General features: G+C 45.1%; 1 protein-coding gene and 1 non-coding gene across 8 annotated transcripts in view; one reads left to right on the top strand and one right to left on the bottom strand.

The window, feature by feature from the left end:
• SNX29 (sorting nexin 29) overlaps nt 1–23,058 on the top strand; it is a 588,630-nt gene that overhangs the window by 311,277 nt on the left and 254,295 nt on the right. The gene's annotated exons all lie outside the window — the stretch shown is intronic.
• On the bottom strand, nt 8,315–8,441 carry LOC116526779. The gene has a single exon (XR_004258277.1). It is a non-coding gene; the product is annotated as a small nucleolar RNA ACA64 (small nucleolar RNA).

Here is a 23,058-nt window from a genome sequence, read left to right as displayed (position 1 = left end):
TCATGGGCCTAGCATGGGTGGAAGCAAGATTTGACCCCCTGACTGACCAGAGTTGGTACTCTTCCCATCGCCCTCTGTGTCCTTCTCTGTGCCTTACTAGAAACAGGAATTGGGCCTGCCTTTGCATGTTAGCTCTGACTTTTAGTACTAAGTGGAGCCAGGAAAATAAATGCAGTGACAAACATGCTGGCTATTAGCTTGTCAAGAACTAGGGAATGATGGAAGAGATGAGGAGGGAGGAAGGAAACAGATTCTAGCTGGTGACAGTCCCCGATGTGAGCACTTACTGGGTAAACAGCTGCATGTGCTGGCCTGGATGGCAGGCTGGTTCTGATGCCTCTTGTACTCCTGTGTGCTGAGGTTACCCGCCGTGCAGCAGGAGGAAAAGGGTCCAATATTGGCAGAGTCTTCTTCTCAAGCGCCCTTCTTTCTTCCCTTCTTTCTCTTGGCCTCTGAGTTATGTGTTTGCATTTGCCTGGGGCGTGTTAAGGTGCAGGTGACAGTCATGCCTCTGTGCAGGCATGCTTGTGCCCCCAGCCTTGTAGTGTTTATCTTTGCTGATCTTTTGATTTCTGTTACAGAACCTTGGATATTCATTTCCCATTTTATGGTGAGGTCACCACTCTCTCTCGTGACGGCACCAGGGTCCTGATCTTTGTCGTCTCTCTACCCCATGTTTCTGTTTCGATTCCATTTCTGCTGAAGCCTCACTTCCGGTTGTGTCTCTGATCTGGAAGTCTGGAGTACTTGAGAATGAACAGATGAACTTCCTTTAGAGAAACACTTGGAAAATGATCCAATACTCCTTTTTGGGCGACAGATAAAAATACTTGTAATTATAGTGGCTGGTTTTCAGCTTTTCAGACCCACACTATTTTGGGCCTGTTTTATATTTGCTTTCCTCTTTGAGGCGGGAAGTGGCTTCAAGAAGCCACTGCTGGGTCCCCAGAAGGAGTCATATGGGCTTGATGGAGGCAAGTGAAAGAGATCCAGTCCTGACAAGGTTGGGCTTAGAGTTCAGAATACATCTGGTAAAGGGACAGGGCTGTCCTGAATGCTGCGTGAGCTCAGTCTGCTGGAAGCATCAAGGGCTTGTCACTGGCAGTGTGGAGCTGGAGAAATGGGGTGCAGGGGGAGTGGAGAACGCTGAGACAGGGAGGAGGGACTTGTTGCATTTAATGCATGTAGATGGACAGTGACAAAATACTCCCGGCCCAGTCTGCTTGGGCATTTCTGTTTCGTCTTAAAACTCACCAGTGGCTCACTTTTGCCCTTAGGTTCCTTTAAACGTAACGTGTTCACATGTTAAACATTTTGGCTCTGCTCTTGCCTTCCTCTTCATTCATGCTTCTCATCTTGCTCTGAGCATGTTTTAGTTTCCCAAATGCACGTGTTCTCACTGCAGACCTTTACACAGGCAGGTTTCCCACCTGGAACCCTGTTCTTTTTTTGTGAACTCTCTCCTGTTCCTTTTCCCTGGCTGACTTCTGATCTTTCAGATCTCATCCTGGAAGCCTTCTCTAATCATACCACAGCACTTCTGAAGACTGGGTTCAGTTTGCCCCAGATGTCCTGTCACGTCCTTTGTGTCACCTCTCCTAATCCTGCTAGTATAGTGTCATGAATGTGCCTCACTAATGTGTGTTCTTGTCTCCCCCATTCTTTCCCCATGTTCTCTCACTCTGCTTTACATTCCACAGCAGCAGCTGCTGACCTGTCTCATTCGCTGTTGTGGTCCCATCTTCGCTCATGACCTCTGGTACCTGGTTGATGTTTGTATCATTTAATAGTTTTTTTTGGTTGCAGAGTTAAAAAAAAAAAAAAAAAAACTTGGCTCAAGCTGTCTGTGAAAAAGACTATGTTATTTATTAAGGCCTGTCTCATTTTCTTTTTGTAGACACATAGGACAGATGCCTTTCCCAGTCTCCTTTGTGGGTAGCTTGGGACTGTGTCACTAGTTTTGGCCACTGGGCTGAAAGTAGAAGTGATGAGTGTTATCCCAGACTGAGGCATAGGAGAGTGGGCATGAGTTTTCTTGGTTCTTGCTCACCTGCCATGGCGATTCTGGAAGCCATTTGTTCCATGATGCATAGCTAGAAAAGGACACTAACCTGGATCCCTGAGTCACTGCTTGGAGGAGAGTTGCCCTGTTGTGCTGCTGGATCCACTATAGACTTTTGTAAGAGCAAGAATTGACTGGTATCTATTCAGCTTGTTATTACCACTGAGTTGAACCTATCGTGATGATCTCCAGAAAGTGAATCCCTTGGCCCAAGGGAAAGGTGGCTTTAACTGTGGCAAATGCTTAATACTTGAGCTATGTCACCAGGCTCCTGTTTCTCTCTCTTCACAGCTTACCTCTCTCCTTTCTGGGTTGACATCATTTTTGGTAGATATATTAGTCCATTTTCACACTGCTGATAAAGACATTCCCAAGACTGGGAAGAAAAAGCGGCTTGTTGGACTCACAGTTCCACATGGCTGGGGAAGCCTCACAATCATAGCAGAAGGCAAGGAGGAGCAAGTCACACCTTACCTGGATGGTGGCAGGCAAAGAGAGAGAGGTTGTGCAGGGGAATTCCCCATTATTAAACCATCAGATCTCAAGGGACTTATTCACTATCACGACAACAGCACAAGAAGGACGTGCCCCCATGATTCTGTTACCAGCCACTGGGTCCCTCCCAGGACACGTGGGAATTGTGGGAGCCATAATTCAAGGTGAGATTTGGGTGGGGACACAGCCAAACCTTATCAATAGGTTTTCTTCCTCAGGGTCACAGATGGCTGTGATCACCCCTGGGCACACAGGTTTTCTTCCAGGTTCACATTCATAGGAAAAAGTGAGTCTCTCTCCTTTCCTGTCAAAAAACCTTACATTTACTCTATAGAATTAGCTTAGGTTCCATTCTCTGCTTTGAGCTGATCATAGGATCTTGCTGGTGCTAAGACAGGGAAGAGCTCCACTGAGACATGGAGAAGAGAGGTTGGGGAGAGGGATAGATCCCCAGATGAAAACTGGGACTGTTGCTAGGGGAAGTGCATGCCATGGTGGCAGAAAACCAAGGTTCACTTTAGTGCTCAGTGCGTGAATGAATAGATGAGTGAGTGAGAGCCAGATCAGTGGATATATTAGAGAATCAGTCTTCTCCCTTGCCTTGGTGTGCCCACAGCCTACTAGTGGAGTTACCATGATAAAACAATAATTTATAGCAGCAAGCAGTCTGAAAAGAAGAGGGAAATTGGCACCGTCAGATCTGCTGGTGGAGGGGATGTGGTGTGGGGTGTTAGAGAAGATAGTGCAGAAATGTTCATTTCGAAGCTGGGCTTTGCAGGTAGAATAGGACTTTGCCAGTGAGACAGGGTGGGGAAGGGCAGTCCAGATGGCAGGAACAGCAGGTGCGAAGGTTTGACCACCTGGGTGTGTCAGGTGACAACTGACTGATAGACCATAGAGTGAGACAGAGGCAAAACGCCTCCATAGTTTCTTTTTTAGCACTGTTTGTCATTCCTTCTAGAGAGAGTCTTTTAGGTTTCAGATGCTACAATTAATGTTTCTTTTTCTGAAAATGGTAGGCTTGGAAAGTTCTCCCTTTTCTTGTCTTTTTCTCTGTTTTGATTCTCCCTAACACAGGTGCATGGGCATAGCTGCACCTTCCTCCCATGGTCGCTCTTGGCCCTTGGACAGGAATTTTTTTCCTAAGTCCCAGCCAGTCGTTTCAGACCCATTCAGGAAGACTGAGTTATGTCAGGCAAGTCTGTGGTGCTGAGAGTCTTCTGTTTCTTAAGGGTACTCTACTAGTTAATGGTAAGGGACACTGCCGGAAGAATGGCTTGTAGCAGTTTGGCTTGGAAGACATCTTGTAAAAAGCGTTGCTTCCAGGTGTCCCATCATTTTAGAAACATCCCCTGATACATAATAGTGTGACTTAGGACTTTGCTTCTAATAGTGTGATGATTATTGCTTGTTTCATTCGAAGAATCTAAAGCCTTCTGTCCCTGCCTGTTCTCTTCTCCTGTGAGGCTGATCCAAGGCACAGTGGCTCTGTTGTTAGTCTTGTAAGGATCAAAGGTTTTTTCCTAACTTTAAGCTCTTATGTAAGAATTGTTGCTAATTGTCCAGCTGAGCAACTTTCTTATGTAGAATAGAAATTTTCAGCAGAGTAGTTCATTCTCTTATTAATGAATGAATAATGAATAAATTATTTAAATCCAAATTAATATAATTCACACCATTTAATAAACATGTACTATGTGTCAAACACTGGGCAGGGGCATCATATGTATCTTTTTATTATATATATTCAAAGAGATGGGATCTTCCTGTATTGGCTAGGTTGGTCTTGAACTCCTGGTCTCAAGTGATCCTCCTACCTTGGCCTCCCAACATGCTGGAGTTACAGGCATGAGCCACCTCGCCTGGCCCTATTATATGCATCATGTAATCTTCATGACAACCCTGTGAGGTAGTGGTGGTGGATACCGAGGCTCAAGTTGCATAGCCAGGAAGTGGCAGAGCTGATACTTGGACCCAGTTCTGAAAACAACAGTGACTGTGATCCTGCTTTCCTGCTGTTTAGACAGCGTGTTCGTTTTCAAAGATTAGCTACCCCGCGATAGAGGTTAAGTTCTTAAGTTCACCGTTTCTGTATCCTGATACATTTTGTGACTGTCTTCTAGTGGAAGACTTTTCTAAAGCCTGAAAGAGACTTGAAATTGGACTTGGAACGACTTTGAGGTCTTGTAGCTTCTCCTGATTTATTACAGTGCAACTTAACTGAATGAATTATTTACCTCAGCTAATAATATGCTTTGATCTAATAGCTTGGTAGAAAGAACATATTGAACATTTTTATTTAATCCACTTTGGGGACGTATTTGAATGGATTAAAAAATAAAAGTACAAAGAACCCTTTTTATTAATTAATTTTGAGCCATTCTGTTCTTTTGGAAAGCTACAGATATCTTCCTCAGTGATTGTTAAAATCCTTATCAGGCTGGCAAACTTGCATTTTATTCAGTGCTTATACGGTGCCAAGTATATTCCTAAGCACATTGTTTATCTCATGTAATCCTTATAACCAGTCTGTGCGGGTGGTATTACTCTTATCCCCCTTATACAGAGGAGGAAACCGAGGTGCGATAAGCTTACTGATGGTCAAGGTCATGTAGGTGCTCAGATTGCAGACCCAAAGCTCCCAGCCATTCTCTGTGGAAGAGAACTCTAAATACAAACACCAGGAGATGATGGTCCGTCCCCACTGTTGGTCAGAATGTGAGAATCAAAATCCTGGCTCTGGGCGCGTGACTGGACCCTGTTACCTGACCTCTGTGAGCCTCAAATGTCTGCATCTATGGCCTGGAAGTCATCATGTCCAGTGTGCAGTATGGGAAATTGTATACATGGCCTGTCCCCACTCATCTCTCAGGTGGGGTGCCTGCTGCGGAGGGGGACCCTCTTGTCTCATTTACCTGTTTTGGGGATAGACAGTGTCACTTTCTGTGGAACAGCACTGAGCCCTGTTATGCATGGGGTCGCTGGAAGTCTTGTCTCATGCCTCCCTCCTCCTATGGGCTGAAAATGTCCTGGCATGCTTACTCAGGGAGAATGAGTCTTCTTGATTTCTAAAGACTCTCCCTGTCTACTCCCAGGCCTGGGAAGTCCGCAGTCACCCGCCTCCCTCTGCTGTCTGTATGCAGGGATCTGGGCAGCTCTGGCTCGTGTAACCAGCATCATGGCTCCCTGCTAGCTGGCCCCGGCTCCCTGCCTTTTGCCTGTGCTCAGTGCGGAGCACAGTTCCTCTCTGGGTAGGTTCATGTCCTTTTAGTCACAGCCTAGGCCTGCCTGTGTCCCCAGGCTGGCTCCCTGCTTACTTCCTGGCTTGCTATTGCTTGGCTGAGGGCTAGAGCTGCCTTGGACCTCTTGGGCCTTTGTGTCCAGGCCTAATGCAGCTGGACAGAGCCCCAGGGAAAAGATGACTGTCCCTTCCTGTATTAGTCTGTTTTCACGCTGCTGATAAAGACATACCCAAGACTGGGTAATTTATTTAAAGAAAAAAAAATTAATGGACTCACAGTTTCATGTGGCTGGGGAGGCCGTACAATCATGACAGAAGGTGAAAGGCACGTTTTACATGGCATCAGGCAAAGAGAGAATGAGAACTAAGTGAAAGGGGTTCCCCCCTATAAAACCATCAATTTTTGTGAGACTTACTACCAAGAGAACAGTATGGGGTAAACCGCCCCAAGGATTCAATTATCTCCCACCAGGTTCCTCCCACAACACGTGGGAATTATGGAAGCTACAAGTCAAGATGAGATTTGGGTGGGGACACAGCCAAACCATATCACATCCCATGTCCTTGCTTTTTCACTTCTCCTCGTCTCAGGGTTGACTTTCCTAGTATGACTGGCATTGGGGTCACCAGTTTCCTTTAAGGATAGGCACACCCCGCCATAGGGCAGTGAAGCCAGCCTCTTGCTTCAGGAGAAGTTTCCAGAATCCCTGAACATTCCTTCTCTTCGTACCAACCCAAGAACTTTTGCTTGCCAAGTTGCCCACTGATTTCTTAGTTTTGTTTTTCAGAAAACAACTCTCACAACTTCCTTTGTGGCTAATTTTTTTCCCAACAGCATCCTGCTTTTTCTGCAGCCTCCGTTGACGAAGGTGCATTTTACCTCTGGAACCCTGTCTCCTTGGGCTTCCTTGTAGTGACTCACAGATTCCATTTTCAGTACAGAAAACTCAGCTTTGCCAGGGCAAACGCTCAGCAACTCTTTTACAGCGACAAGTTTCAATTCACTGACTTCTCTGGGCTACATAGGCGACTTGCTGCCCTGCTTTGAGCTGAGGCTATTTCTTTAGCAAAGGATATTGAAATTGGATTCTGTTTCTTTTTTTTCCCCCACTGCCTTCAAGTGGATTTTTAAATAAATCCATTTTTAAGGTGGAGAAGGGAGATGAGTCTTATAAAAACTTGCTAACTGTATTTTGACAAAGACCAACTTCGGTGCACCAGTGCTTTCATCTCCAGGAGCTCGAGATTAACGTTTCCAAAAATGAATATTTTAAACTCAGTTCTTCTCCTCAAAATGAAATATATTATCTGGTAACTACCCAATTCCTACTTTGTAATATGTAGAAATCATTTTCCCTTTGTGAGGAAAACTAGATATTTAAATGCTAAAATACTATCTTTTTGTCTTCCTGAAAAAATTTTCTTCCTTTGGTGGTAAAAAGCTTTTAAAATTCATGGAAAATTCTCCCTTTCCTGTGCTCTGGCTCGGGAGGAGAGTGAGATACCAGTTTCTCTGTAAATATTGTAACAACAGCCTTCCTTGTGTTAAGAGGTTTGAACTGCTTTGATGGAGTATATTTTAAAGCACAGTGGCAGTCAATTTTGATGAAAAGTGATAAAATTGAATGGATAAAATTGGCTTTCAGCAATTAGAATGCTCTGGACCTATAACTTTGTGCCCATGGCCCTTATTCATGTGGGGGGAAGAAAGAAATTTCTGGCAATTTTTTGACACATCAGAATTATAACAATTTTTTTTTTTGTATAGCATTTCATATTTCTTAATCATTCCTGGGTCAGCAGACTTTTTTCTGTAAAGAGATGAACAGTAAAATTTTTCCGTGTTATGGGCCATGTGGTCCCCTGCCATTGGAGCACTGAAACAGCCCTAGACAATTTGTAAACATTGTTGTGTGCCAGTAAAACTTTATTTACCAAAACAGACGGGGTCAGCAGGTCACAGTGTGCCAGTCCCTAATGCAGATACTTCTCCTACTTAACGATGGTGGTCATGCCGACAGAGATGGTTATGCCATTAGAATCAGCTTCTATCTTGAGTGCCTGTCATGGGCCAGGCAGTAGATATATTTACTGTTCATAAACACTTGAATGAAAGGTAAACATGGTTATCGCCACTTAACAAAGGACTAAAGTGAGGCTCAGCTAGGTCGGGTGACTTGCCCTGTGCCAGGGTTCTCAGCCCAACACTATTGACATTTTGGGCCACAGAATCCTTTGTAATGGGGCTGTCCTGTGTGCAGTAGGATGTTTCTTGGCATGCCTGGCTGCTGCCCACTAGAGGCTGGTGGCACCCCCTTCCCCACAACTGTGATAACCACAAACGTCTCCAGATGTGACCACATGTCTCTGGCATCAGAATCCCTGCTGGTTGAGAACCACGCCTCTAGAATATGCCACTTTTTTTCCCCTGTGCAGAGGGAAGACAGGGTTAGGGGTCAGAGGCTGGAGACAGGGGCAGAGCACACCAGCAGCCACACTGGGGTGGGGGCCATGACACCTGTTGGGGCCCGGGTTTCACTGCTGCATATGGGGCAGTGTGTGGTGAGCTCGGGCCCTGGGGGTTCTGGGCGTCAAATCTCACTTGCATCCACAGCCAAAGCAAGGGGGTGATTTTCAACCAGTGCCAGTAGGATGTACCATGTCTAAATGTCAAAATCTGGGCTGACAAAACAAAATATTGGTTTGTTTTGTTCTACACAGAAATGACTGCCCCCAAGCCAATGTTCTTTGCCTTCGTGTGTGTATTCACTACTGTTCACCTCCGTGTCCCTGGCTTCCTTCCCTTCTCCTGGCCTCTCCTACTGGAAATTTGCTAAGAGAGATTTGAAGTGTCCTCAGCACCCCTGTAGGGTTATAAAGACCACAAAGTTAAAAAATGGTAACTGTGGGTGGTGACGGATTGTTCATTTGATTGCAGTCGTCATTATACAGTATACACATACTTCAAGCCATCTCTTTGTATACCTCAACTGTATTCAATTTTTATTTGTCAGTTGTGCCTCAGTAAAGCTGGGAGAACATGTGAGCTGTGGAGTGTCATTGACTGGCTTCCCGGTGTGGCTCTACCAGTGTCTCACTTAACATCTGTGGGAAACCTTCCCAACTTTGCTGAACTTCACTTCTCCCCTCCGGAAAGCGGAATAATAATAGCATTTATGGGCTGGGTGTGGTGCCTCACAGTTGTAGTCCCAGCACTTTGGGAGGCCCAGGTGGGCAGATCGCTTATGGCTGGGAGTTCGAGACCAGCCTGGCCAACACGGAAGAAGCCTGACTCTACTAAAAATACAAAATAAAGCATCTGTGATCCCAGCTATTTGGGAGGCTAATGCAGGAGAATTGCTTGCACCCAGGAATTGGAGATTACAGTGAGCCGTGATTGTGCCACTGCGCTCCATCCTGGGTGACAGAATGAGACTCTGCTTCATAAAGAAAAAAACATTAGCATTCCTCTTATGGCATAGTTGATGTGGAATGATCAAATCAAAGTGTATGCTCAGTGAATAACTGGTGTGATGATGATGAAAGTGATGGTAATAATAACACAGATAATTTCCCTGGACTCCTCGTCCCCTGGATAGTTTTCTGCAGGGCTGATATTTATCACCTTTGTCAAGGTTCCATACTTCACAGAATCTTGAACAGGCCTGCACAGATGATGCCTTTTCTTGCCATGAACAAGTCTATGATCATGAGAAAGTTACTAACCTCTCTGAGCCTCAGTTTTCTTATCTGTAAAATGGGAATGGTAATAGTTCTTATCTCCTAGTCTTACTGTGAAGAATAACTTAGTATGTGTCTAACATTTAGAAGAATTTCTGGCCCTTAGTAAGGGAATATATATGCATGTTGTGTGTTTCTAGATTTTCCTGCCAATAAAAGACAGAAAATATTCTCCTACTTTGTTTTCTAGAATAGACCAGGCATCCTCTCCTGCCTCCCATGGCTGGGAGGACCCTTGCTGTCTTTCACCACCCAAGAATGGTTGGGTGTGGGTGTCCCCAGGGGCCCAGGGGTGATGATGTGGGTATAATGACAGTAGACACAGTTGCTTTCACATGGGGTGTGAGTCCCATGTGCCTGGTGGTATTTCCAGTTGTTACCTACATTAACTTCATCATAATGCAGTGAGGAAACCAGGGAAACCGAGGCTTTATTTTATTTATCCTTTTTCATGATAATGAGTTGGTTCCTTTCTCTCTTCCAGAGAGGACCAATAAGTCATTTAAAAAATAAATAAATAAGGCCGGGTGTGGTGGCTCATGCCTGTAATCCCAGCACTTAGGGAGGCCGAGGTGAGTGGATCGCTTGAGATCAGGAGTTCTAGACCAGCCTGGCCAACGTGTTGAAACCCCATCTCTACTAAAAATGCAAAAATGAGCTGAGTGTTGTGGCAGGTGTCTGTAACTCCAGCTGCTCGGGAGGCTGAGGCAGGAGAATTGCTGGAACCCAGGAGATGGAGGTTGTAGTGAACCGAGATCATGGTACTGCACTCCAGTCTGGGTGACTGAGTGAGACTTCGTCTCAAAAATAAAAAATAAAATAAAAATGGTATTGCAGATTTATGTATTTAAACCTATTTGATGTTTTCCAGTTCATCACAGTATTTTTTCTTTGTGATATTCAAGTTGTCCTATTTCGGCCCATGGTCGGTGTTTAGTTTGATTACTGAGTCCTCAAGAGTTAGTTTTTGCCAGCACGCTGGACATCAAAGCTAAGAAGCTAAGGTATTCTAGGCCCTTCATGCCCTAGACCTAGAAGCACCTTTTTCTCCAGGTGGTCCTGGTTCCTTGACTTGAAAGAGGCATTTATACAGCATAATCTAGGTGGTGCGGGTGCTCATTGCTGCTGGGTTGGTTATTGTCTAGGCCTTTTCAGTTCAGTGTTCACAGCTAGAAAATCTTTCTCTTTCTTCTTGCCCACTGGCCTCTTCCCTCCCGTCCCCCACCCCATCCTTTGTTTTTTAGTTGAGTGTATATTATGATCCATACAGGTATTTCTTATTTAAATTTTGAATTATGGGTTTTTTTTTTTACTTCATTTAATATTTATGTCTTTTTTTCTTATGCTAGAAATCTCTTAATGGCATGAATAAAATTTCTTTTTTCCTTTTTTTTTTTTTTGAGATGGAGTTTTGCTCTGTCACCCAGGCTGGAGTGCAGTGGCGTGATCTTGGCTCACTGCAACCTCCGCCTCCCTGGTTCAAGAGATTTTCCTGCCTCAGCCTCCTGAGTAGATGGGACCACAGGTGAACACCACCACACCTGGCTGATTTTTTTGTATTTTTAGTGGAGACAGGGTTTCACCATGTTGGCCAGGCTGGTCTTGAACTCCTGACCTCAGGTGATCTGCCCGCGTCCACTGCCCAAAGTGCTGGAATTACAGGTGTGAGCCTCTGCACCTGGCTGGCATAAATATAATTTCTTATGAGGTTTTGCTAATCTGAGAGGTGAGTAATGTAATCTCCATGTAGTTTTAATTTGCTTCTCTGATATGAGTGAAAAGAACCATTTCTTGCCTCCCTTCTTCCACCACTTTCTCCCACCGAGGCAGAGTTGATCATGTTTCCCTTCATGTCCCCGTACTGCTTTGGAGACAGCACCCCGATAGCATCGATCCTCAGTGATCAGCTTGGTGATTTCTGCACCTCACATCACTGTAGAGTGAGATCTGTGTATTTTACTCTTCTTATCTTCCGTTGTTTGGCATTGTGTTTTGCCTTACTGTTTATGAACGACTTAATAGTTTTGACACTTTTTCCTTAGATCTGTTAACCTCAATCCCTTTTTAATTCCTGTATAACTGCCTTTCCCCAGCAGAACAGCTAAAAAAAGAATGATGAGGGAGAATAGCAACACAGGAAAAACAAGCTGTTGAGAAAAACCAGATGTGTACTTGTAACCTTGACTGCTCTTTGAGTTCCAGACACACGTTGCTCCATGCTATGGACCTCGCCATAGTTTGTCTGAAGCAGGGTTTCTCAAATTCGGCCTTAATGACATTTTGGATGGTAGTTCTTTGCTGTAGGAGGCTGTCCCACACACTGCAGGGTGTTTAGTGACATATCCCCACCAGCCTTACCTACTCGATGCCAGTGACATCTCCCTATTCCAGTTGTGATAACCAAAAATGTCTCTGGACATTCCCTACTCTACTGTTAGAAGTAAAAATGCCCTCCTTTGAGGGCCACTGGTTTAAAGGCATCTCACACTGAATGAGGCCAGCGTAGAACACGGTGCTTCCTCCTGATTTGCCTGTCCTGTGGTTTTCTCCATCTTTCTAAATGATACCACTTTCAATTCAGTTAGTCAAGTTAAATAGCCTGAGTCCTCCTTGATTTCTCTTTCCCTAACTGTGTACATCAAGTCACTCATTGAGTTATATAGTCCCTTCTGAACTATCTCATAAAGCCAGCCATTGTTTTCTACCTGTATTGCTACCACGCGTCTAACCTGCCGTTTACTCTTGCTGGCAGTACTACCAGTAGACTCCTTCCAGGGCTCTGCAAGCTGATTTCAAATTCATCCACACTCGGGTGTGTGCCCATGTCTCCCGACTCATCTGTCACCATATTCCTTGTTCTACTCTGGAGCCCCCTCCCCCTCCCCCTAGGAAGGGCCAGGGTCATTCCATCCTCCAGGCCCACGTGTTTCCCATATTCCCTCTTCCCCCAGATCTCTGCATGGCTGGCTTCGTGTCCTCCAGGTCTCTGTTCAGTGTCACTACTTCAGTGAGGCCTTCTCTGATAGTCCAATCTGTTCTGATGGTGCCTTGAGTCAGGTTAATCCACCATATTGCCCAGTTTTATTTTCTTGGTTGAAATAGCAGGATCTTTAGTCTTCTAGTTTACATCCTTCTTGGCTCTTGATGGCCTGTCTCCCCTCTAGAATGTAACTTGCAGGAAGGCGGGGATCATGTTGACCGTTCTTCTCTTTGAATCCTGGCTTGGAGGATGGACTTTGCATAAGATAGGCACTAAGAGACTGTGGCAGGGACGTTCTGGTGTTTCTCTGGGAGGACCCTAGTCATGGTTTACCCTGCTCTATGGACAGAGGAAGAAAGATTTTAATCGTTCTCAGAGTCGAAGCTCTTTTACAGGTATCATCCTGAATACACTTGACAGTCATACCGTCACTTTCCTCCTTATCTAACACTGCAGCTGCTGGTCGTCATCGCTTGAACCATGTTTAAAGAATATTGATCCTGAAGGTAAATTTCAATTATATACAAAAGAAAGATAATGTACTTAGAATCTGGTTCTGTCTCGATTCACAGTGCAGGAGAAGAACCAGTGCTGACAGTCCTTTCTTTATCGAAATCTAGGATATGCGTATTACCCAGTGATCTAAGACAGAGATGGGAAAACCTCTTTTGTAAAGGGCGGGAGAGTGGACGTGTTAGGCTTTGTGAGTGGGATGTACGTCGTAACTATTCAACTCTGCCAAAGTGGCATGGAAACAGCTGAGTATAAGCAAATGGCCGTGGCCACGTTCTGTCAAACTTGATGAAACTGATTTCCAAAAATGAAAATCAGTTTCTGCAGTTATAACAGGCACTTTTATGTTTTTTGCATGATGCTGTAATTTTCTCTTTATTGTTAGTGATTGAGTTCTGTACTGTCTTAGTGGGTTCAGGCTATCTTAACAAAACACCGTAAACTGAGACGCTTAATAAACGACAGAATTGTATTTCTCACAGTTCTGAAGGCCAAGGTCAAGGCAGATGTGGGGTGGGGTGGGGGTCCACTTAGTAGTTCATAGAGGGCGTGTTCTTGCTGTGTTCTTACATCATGGAAAGACAAGGGTTTCTTTGGGGCCTTTTCTATAAGGGCACAAATCCCATTCGTGAGGGCTCTGCCCTCATGACCTAAGTGTGTCCCAAAAGCCCTGCTCTTCTAACACATTACTTTAGGAGTTAGAATTCAATGTGTTTTGATGGAATGAACACACACATTGAGACCATAGTTTTTCCTGTTCTTTCATTTTGGAAACTTCCTGCTAGATAAGACCTTTTATAAAACTCAGTGGAGTGTCTAAGGGCCACATTTTGAGGGTGAATGCATTTTAAAAGAAATCTCACCAGGACACATTTTCTAAAAGCACTTCCAGTTTAAGAGGATCCGCCTTGACTCTTTAGGAGCCTCTGGGCTTGTGTTAGTGAGGAGAAGCCCAAACTCTTCACTGTTCAAAAGTTTTCAAAAGCCAATTTTCAAGAAATGATATTTATAAACACCTGTGACTAGGTCATGTGATCTGTCAACATGAGACTCTTGTTATTGAATTGAGTTAGATAAAAGACCTGAAGGAATGCAGCCTGAACCATCTTGCTGCTCAGAGAATATTCTTTTGCAGTTTACCATGAAGTCGCCAGTCTGTCGCAGACTGTAGGCTGGCAGCTGATAGAGCTATGGAGCTGGTCCACATAATTGTTTTTGGTTTTTTAAAAAGTTATAATTTAGTTTGGCCAGTATTAAAATACAGATTTTTAGCCCCATCCTGGTGAAACATTTGCCCACAAGCACCAGGAAAAACACACATAGCCATGTTCATGGCTTCGCTCATGATGGCAAAACATTCCCTACAACTTAGATATCCATCAATAAGAGAGGAGATTTTTAAAAACTATATTATATTTGAGAGGCTGAGTTGGGTGGATCCTGAGATCAAGAGATCGAGACCACCCCACTCAACGTGATGAAACCTTGTCTCTACTAAAAATAAGAAAATTAGCTGGGCATGGTGGCACATGCCTGTAGTCCCAGCTACTTGGGAGGCCGAGGCAGCAGAATTGCCTGAACCCACTGAACCCAGGAGGTGGAGGTTGCAGTGAGCCGAGTTTTCGCCACTGCACTTCAGGCTGGTGACAGAGTGAGACTCCATCTCAAAAAAGAAAAAAAAAAAAGTGTGCTACAGCATAGAAATCAACACAGCAACGAAAATGGATGAACCTCAGCTGTGCACATTAGTTTGGATGGATCTCATGAAAATGATGTGGCTGAAAGACAGCAGGTTACAGCCAAACACATGCATAAGAAGATCAGAAAAATGTAGAATGGAATAGGAGGTAGGTTAAGAATTCACACTTGTAAAGCTATACAGAAAGGCAAAGGCATGGTAAACATAAAAAGTAGGGTTGTTGAGGAGACATTGAGCACCACCTGTGGAGGTCTGGCATGCAGACCCTGACACAATGTTGGATGAATGAATGCACTCTCACACTGTTACAGCGATTCAGGTGGACTAGGGGTGGCCCTCAGCTGCTTTCAGAGGGCAAAATGTGACCAATCAACCAAGACTCCCTCTCCACCGTTACATTTACTCAGTCAAGGTTTTACAACGGAGGTTCTAAGTTAACACACTTGTGGACAATTGACGTAGTTAAAAGAGTAGTTTTAGGAATGATAAAAGCTTTAGGTTTAGGTTCTGGGCCCAGAGTAAACACTATTAACAAGTGATTCCCCTTTGATCGCCTCCTGAGAAGACCATCCAGCACAAAGTTTACAGGAGTAAACCAAGTAGAGACAAAGGAATGTGGGGTAAACAGACGTAACCTGGGAAAAGCCTCTTACTGTCCCTATATTCTCCCTAACTCAATGGACTGACTGGCCCCCTTCTGCCTGTCCCCTTCTGCCTGCCCCAGTAAAACCTTTCAGTTTTCCAAAAGGTTTGAGACTAATCTATAACTTTCCCTAATATTCTCCATAATGTTTTGCCAGCCACCCCAAGTGAATATCAAAAGATTGTGATCATGGGAGAGGGCTAACATTGGAGAGAGGTTCTCAAAAGTTCGAGAAGATTCCGTACCTTAAGGTGGGCAGGTGGTACACAGGTATATGTCTTATTATTGTTCCTCATTTCCTGTATGTAGATATGTGTTATTCTCTTGCATGCCTGAAATGTTTTATAATTTTTAAAACTACATATCTGGAAGCATTGGGCCAATTATTTCCACATAGCAGTGGTTGGCTGGATGGAGTCACAGCTGAGTCCCTGAGAATGACATGCACCTTCTGGTTTGTCACAGTGCTTAGCTGTACTCTCTCTGTCCTATTCCCCCGGCCCAGCCAATCTCACCTGTTTTCAGTGGCATTTAAGGTTTGGACCTCTGGCCCTGGGACATGACGGGATACATCCGGTTGAAAATGGTCATGATGTTTTCTGTTAACACATTGGTAAAGCAGTTGTTGCTTATTCGTATCATGTGTAATAAGAGTGATTTGTACGTGAGTGAAATTTTTCCCAGGTGTAAGTAGCAGGAATGATTCTCTTGACCAAGTACTAAGATCTCTTGGTTGCTGTGAATCCTATCACTAGTAGTTTCTTTTCTTTGTTTGTTTTTTTGGGCCTTGAATTCTACAAAGCTTTGTGGAAATGTGAGCTCGTCTTTAGCAAAAGTGGAGACCTTGTGACGTCTGGTTTTTGGTTCTAACCTTACTGTTGGCTTCACTTTCTTTCTTTCTCTTTCTCTTTGTTGTTGTTTTATTTATTTATTTATTTTTTTGTTTATTTTGTTTTGTTTGATATGGAGTCTCGCTCTGTCTCCAAGGCTGGAGTGCAATGGTGAGATCTTGGCTCACTGCAACCTTTGCCTCCCAGGTTCAAGCAATTCTCCTGCCTCAGCTTCCCCAGTAGCTGGGATTATAGGTGCATGCCACCATGCCCGGCTAATTTTTAGTAGAGACGGAGTTTTACCACATTAGCCAGGCAGGTCTTGAACTCCTGACCTCAAGTGATCCCTATGCCTTGACCTCCCAAAGTGCTAGGATTACAGGCGTGAGCCACTGCGCCTGGCCAGCTTCATTTATTTTCTTGCTTCTCCTCCTATTTTATTTCCTCACTTTACTTAAGACTATTACTCCATAAGTCACTTGTTTATATAAGTAGCCATATTGTTTTTTTAAAAAGAGAGGATATAAATTATAAACTTTCATTTACCTAGCATGATGGCAGAATATGATTTTGCGAGAACATTCTGGAAAGCTGGGCTTTATCCAGAATGTTTTATTCACAGAGCTGCCTTGATCATCTATTTCAGCTGTGCGTGTTACTAATTTTCCAAGAATGAGAATATAATTAAAATACACTTAATGGTAAAATGCAACTGAACATAATTTGATCTTCGATAATTTAGAAGGCAGTTAAAGAGCGTGCCGTGCCTCAAGGCCATAATTAAGAACATCAATTATCATAGTGTGACACTATAAAAATCTGGTTATTTCAGCTTTCTGATTATTTGAAATCTGTGGGAACTAGAATTTCGAGTCGGTGCATGCATTCTGTGTATATATAGGTCTTTTGAGTCCCTCGTGTGAGCATTTCAGACATGATTTCATAGCTGAGGAGTGTGAGAAAGGAGAGGCAGGTGGGTCCCAGTGGAAAGAGTTCAGTTCTCCAGACATGTGCCAGCCAGTGCCTGCCATTTGCAGAATGCTGGGAAAAGAGTCTCTGCCTTTTAGTTAAATGTGAAATACAGGAATGTAAGTAGGTATTTTTTGAAAAAGTGGTGAATATTTGGGCAGCACAGAACAGGTCTCTTATCTCAGCTAGAAAGGGGTTGTGAAGCAGTCACTGTGCCAGGAAGTAGCACAGCTGTCGGGGAGGCAGCGTATAAGTGCAGTGGGACGAGGAACAATCTAAGAAGGCCAGAAACAGCCTAAATTGTTTAAGGGGTTCACCTCTCTTTTCATCTTTATCCTCATGGTGATAGAGGAGAAGGTGCTAGAAAAGGTAGTGGCGGAGGAGGAGATGGAGATGGTGGCGGTGGAGGTGTTATTGATGGAGAAGGGGGTGATGGTGGCGATGTCAGGCGTGTCATTGATGGAGGTGGAAGGTGGTGGTGGTGGAAGGGGAGATCATGATGAAGGGGAAGGAAGAAGTGTGGTGATAGAAATGATGGAGGCAGAAGTCATGATGAAGCTGTTTATGTTGGAGGAGGAGGTGACAGTGGCGGTGGCAGGGGTTTATTGATGGAGGTGATGAAGGAGGAGGAAGAGGTAGTAGTGATCGAGGTGTTATTGATGGATGAGGAGAAGGTGGTGGTAGTGGTAGTAGGGGAGGAAGTGATGGAGGTGATGGTCATGGTGGTGTTTATGATGGCAGTGATGGAGGTGATGGAGGAGGAGATGGTAGTGGGGTGGGGATGTAGGACGTTGGGAGGTGATGAAGCGGGGGTGGCGGAGGTGGTGATGCTGGTTTCAGCATTTATTGAGCATTTGTATGCCAGTAACTCTGCTAAGCACTCTGGATATACTATCTCATTTAATCCTCATGGTAACCCTACCAAGGAAGGTATTTTTTATAATTTCTGTTTCATAAATGAGAAAGCTGAGGCATGCAGCAGCTCAATACATTTCTTGGGGGAAGTCTCATTCCCTCATCTTCATCAGGTCGTGGCTCTGGCATCCCCTCCTTAGAGAGCCCTTCCCAGACCACGGTGTTAAAACTCCCTTCTCCCTTCCTGAACCTCTGTGTCTGTCTCCTTTCTCTGCTTTGCTTATCCATGTTAGTTGTCTTCTCATTTACTGTGTATTTTGCCTGCTCTCATCATTGTCTGTCCCCACTGGAAATCAATTCCATGAGGGCAAGTGTTTTGGCTGCTTTTCTTCACTGTCCCCCCAGCACCCTGGATGGTGCCCAGCACATGGTGGCTGATGCCAAGGGAAGAGTCACACTTTCTCAACCCCTGAGCTCCAGCCATTTCTGCTCTGCGGGAAAGTGGGCCGAGTGTAGTCAAAACCTTTCTTTGTTTGTACAAGTCACACATCAGGGTTTTATTTGAAAATAAAATTTAAAATGTTGGCGACCGATTTTAATTTTTAAAACCCAACACTCTGGGCGTCAAGCAAAACATGTTTGCTTGCCAAATTCAGCTTGCTGGCCACCTGTTTGCTTTTCTGCATGGATCTGGGAGAACCACTTGACAAGTGTCAGCAGAGGTGTGACAACGGTAGACCCGGGTGTTGTGAAGATCCCCCTGGCTGCGGAGTTGTATCAGGACTGGAGCAGGGCCAGACTAGGGCAGTAATCCCTGCCCAAGGTGACAGGGACCCGAGAGCATAGCGATCAGGGCCTCAAACCCTAGGCATTTTAGCCATCAGTGACTGTGACACTGAAAGGTCCCTTCACTTTTCTGGGCACACTTGACCATCTTCAGAAGGAGCAGCAGAACCAGAGGCCAGAGGAAAAATCAGTGGCCCTGAGCCTGTCCTCCTGCCTGATTTAACATTTTGCTATTTTGCTCTCCATAGATAGATTTTTTTAGCATTTTGATATTTCAAAACTTTGCATGGAAATATTATTCATCCTGATTACTTAGCTTTTGGCCACCTCCTTAAATTTTGCACCTAGATGCTGGGGTCTCACCCATTCAGCCTCTGAAAACTTCTGAGTGGTGCCATTCCTAATTACAATTTTTAATTATAGTACTCTGAGCTTTGAATAGGGAAAGACCGTGTTTCCACTTAGAATTTCGTCAAAGCCCTTGTCCTTTTCTGTACTTCAAGGTGGAGTACCAAGGAGCTGTAACCTTTTCAGATGGAAAACAGACATTTAATTCATTTTGCAGTTCGTTGAAATAGAATCTTTGGCTGGAGAATTCGCATATTACAGAGCCTTTGGAATCTTTGTCCTCTTCTGGCCAGGGCTGAGCTTGTAAATGTCTCTGAATGCATGTTTCACTGCCTTTCTAACTACATTCCCTCCAGTGGAAATGGAAGGCAACTTTAGAGTTTAATGATGATTGCTCTGAGTTAGGCCCCTGCTGATGGCAGCACTCCTGCTGCAGTGGCATGGCCTTTGGGGATAATATTCAATATTGCTTCCCCAGCACTTTAGAAATTCTTCAGAAAAGTTACTAAGAATCTGACAGCAAAGGATAACCTTGTCAGCTGAGCTGTCCTGTGTAATTCATTGGTGGCCATCCCCCTGGTTTGGGCAGAGTCTTTGCCTGTGGGGGAGGTGGGCAGAGTGGCTGGTTTTCAAAGGTTTGCTGTAAGAGAGGGCTTTGGTGATTGCAGGAACACAGCCTCAGGGCTGTCTACACCTGTGTGAGGGAAGCAGAGTCACCCTTTGGAGGCACCTCGATTTGATGCTCAGTACAGGACTTACAAGGGAGAGGAGTTACCTAAATCAGGCCCCTCTCCTCCAAACCTTCATCTCCCTCTTAGTTTGTCAACAGGGTATTCTATTTCAGCAGTGGATTTCAGAATGCACTCCATCAACTATAATGGCTTTGATATAGAAATATTTGTCTTGAAATTCTGTGTACTCTTAACCACACCGGGTCTACATTTTCTCCTCGCTCACATGGAATGGTGATGCCAACTGCATATTATCACCATTCCAGGATGAATGATTGTACATGCAGGTGCCTGGCTGAGGGAGAGTGTGGGAAAGATGGCGAGTCAGATCGTTAAGCCCACAGAGAGAACTGTGTCCTCCAGTATACAATGAGGAATGCAGTTCCTGTCATTAAATGGGGTGATATCACTAACATCATGGGGACAGTGCCAGATGTGTGAAATTATCAGACACATTTGTGACTGTTGAATGGGGCATGGATGCCTTCATGCAGGGCTGCTCTGGGTACAGTTTCCTACCCACTTTATTCTGAGTCTGGCACAGAGTTGGGAAGCTTAATAGGTGTCAAACATTTGCCTGTTGAATGCCTAGGCCAAGAAGAGGGGAGAAGTTGTCAGTGGTAGAATGTAGAGACCACACAGGGTCACGAATGGTCCTGGATCTGCTGGAGCCTAGAATAGTTTGGAGAATCCGTCTTGAGGCCTGTTCATCTGTACAGTGGTCAAGGCTCAGATGCCCTCCACCAGGCTCAACCTTGGCTGGTAGGCACCAGTGTAGCTGTGTTGTTGGTTAAAATCGCAAAACACACCTCTGTCAGTCAGCAAAGTGTTGCTTGTCTGAGATTCTCTCATGTTGACCTTCACTTCTCCGCTGACCTTGATCTTCTAAACTCCTGGCCCACCAAGAGAAGGGAGAGAACAGGCAGGCTTCCTCTGCAATCAGGGCCTGTTTGACTTGCATTCAGGACAAACAACCTTTAGTGTTGACAGAGCGCTGTGTTAGCCACTGAGCCCATTCATTCTGCCTTCATGGTGCTCAAATGGGAGAGATGCACAGATACGGGGCCACCTAAGCTCCAGCCTCCCAGTTGTAACAGTAGCCTATAGCCTGCAGGGGCTTGTTGTGCTGAAGGCGGTGCATGGTGTCTGCTCTGAGGGTTTTTCCCAACCAGCAACAGAGATGGCACCTCGCCGGTGGTGCCAACACCTGGCAGGCACATACATGCCTGCTGCTCATCTGGCCCCACCAGGTGGCATCCGAGGGAATTGCCTGCTCATTGTGGCTTCTGGGTCCCGCAGCCTCTGCTGTGTATCATTCTGATTGTTCAGTAATGCGCACCTTTCCCCAGTAGGGTAGGGTCTGGGGTATTTACGGATTTCATCCAGGCTTCCAGTTGCCTGTTATCCCTTTGGCTGGGATCAACCTTCTAATAGCGACTACGTGCTGGATTGTTGCCATGGCCTGGCCTTCCCTGGACCCCGCTACAGATACTGTCATTAATCCTCAAATCACTAATTCCTGGTGGGCGCCATCATCACCCCTACTTCATGTTTGTTGCCTTGCTCTGCAAATACCTCCTGAGTGTCTGCTGTGTGCTAGTCACTGCTTCAAGTGCCAAAGACAAACAGGAAGCAAGGCTGAAAAATCTGGACTTCTGAGGTATAAGGCAGCTTGTTGCAATGCCTGTGTGATATTCTCTACTGCTCTTTACACATAAATGGTGTTTCTAGATGGGTACAAATTAAAGACGAGTCCATCAGTTTCTCAGCTGGAGAGTCTTGACAACATATAAGGATTTATTTATCTAATGAGCACAAGCAACAAGAATGCCATCAAGTCCCGGTGGATGCAAGTGTGGTTATGTAAGCTGTCTGTTACATCAAAAAGTGCAAGAAGCCTGTCGCATGTAGGAAGGAGAGAATGAATTGGGGCAATGCAGGTCACGACCGGCTGGGGCTAACGGGATAAACGTAAACGGTTATGGCAGAGACTGTTAAAAAGGAAGCCTTACTTTGAGAGAGGTGATGGAAAGGTTGTCTCCCTTTGGGCCATTAGCATTGACAGAAACTGCCCTAAGGTGACCCACCAGTGTGTTTGGGAGTTATCTGGGTGTTCTGCAGTTCTGCTCTGATTTCTGTATACAGCAAGAGAGGGAAGAGAAGAGCTGGGCTTCCTCTACAGTCAGGCTCTGTTTGAGTTGCGTTCAGCACAAACAACCTTTGGTGTGGACAAAGCGCTATGTCAGCCACTGACTCATTCCTCATTCTACCTTCATGGTGTTCAAGTCGGGGAGATGGACAGATATGGGGCTACCGAAGCTCTAGCCTCCCAATGTAACTGTAACCTACAGCCTGCAGGGGCTTGCTGTGCTCAAGGTAGTGCATGGTCTCTGTTCAGATATTTATCCCTGCCAAAGCCCTTCTTCTCTGATCCACCTACGAGGTAACCTGTCCTCTCCCATCTTGCTCTCTTGGCCCCTCTTTGTCTGATTTTTCTTGGTAGCACCCAGTAGAGACATTTGTTTGTGTCCTGTCCTGTCTGGCTTCTCCATTAGCTTGTCCACTCCTTGAGGGCAGAGACTGACTTGTTACACCATGGTGTCCGAGAGCCTACTGTGATACCTCTCGCATAGGAGGTCTTTCCCAAGCATGTGGCGAATGAATGAAGGCTCACAGTGATTCTTAGAGGAAGGTGGGCTCTCACTCCTTACTTCAAGTGAATATGTTCAACACTATTAAATCTCTCCTGCCAGTTAGTATCTGGCTGCAGATGTTGAGTGTTTCGGAGGAATTGGAAGGGCTTTCCTTAGAAAGGGCAGTGGAGTTGAAGGCGCTGCGTACCTGTCATGCAGTGCCTTTGACCATCCCCTACCGTTGGCCCGAAGTCTATGTGCATCCTCTCAACTCTGCAGTTGAAATTCCAGCTCGGTGCTAGTTTGTATTTTGTCTTCATACTTCTTGAGCTAAATATGCAGCAGAGTTTAATCAGAAGCAGGATCACCAAGATAAACACACACGTGTGCACACACATACACACTTGCATGCACACATGCACATGCACATGCACACACACATACACATGTGCACACATGCACACACGCACACACATGCACACACACAACATACACAAGGCATAGTTGGCATATAATGTTTACCATTGTACGA

Source organism: Sapajus apella, unplaced genomic scaffold (assembly GCF_009761245.1).
Source record: "Sapajus apella isolate SASKATOON/1434 unplaced genomic scaffold, GSC_monkey_1.0 scaffold51, whole genome shotgun sequence".
Taxonomy (NCBI): domain Eukaryota; kingdom Metazoa; phylum Chordata; class Mammalia; order Primates; family Cebidae; genus Sapajus; species Sapajus apella.
This window is presented reverse-complemented; position numbering and strand designations above follow the sequence as displayed.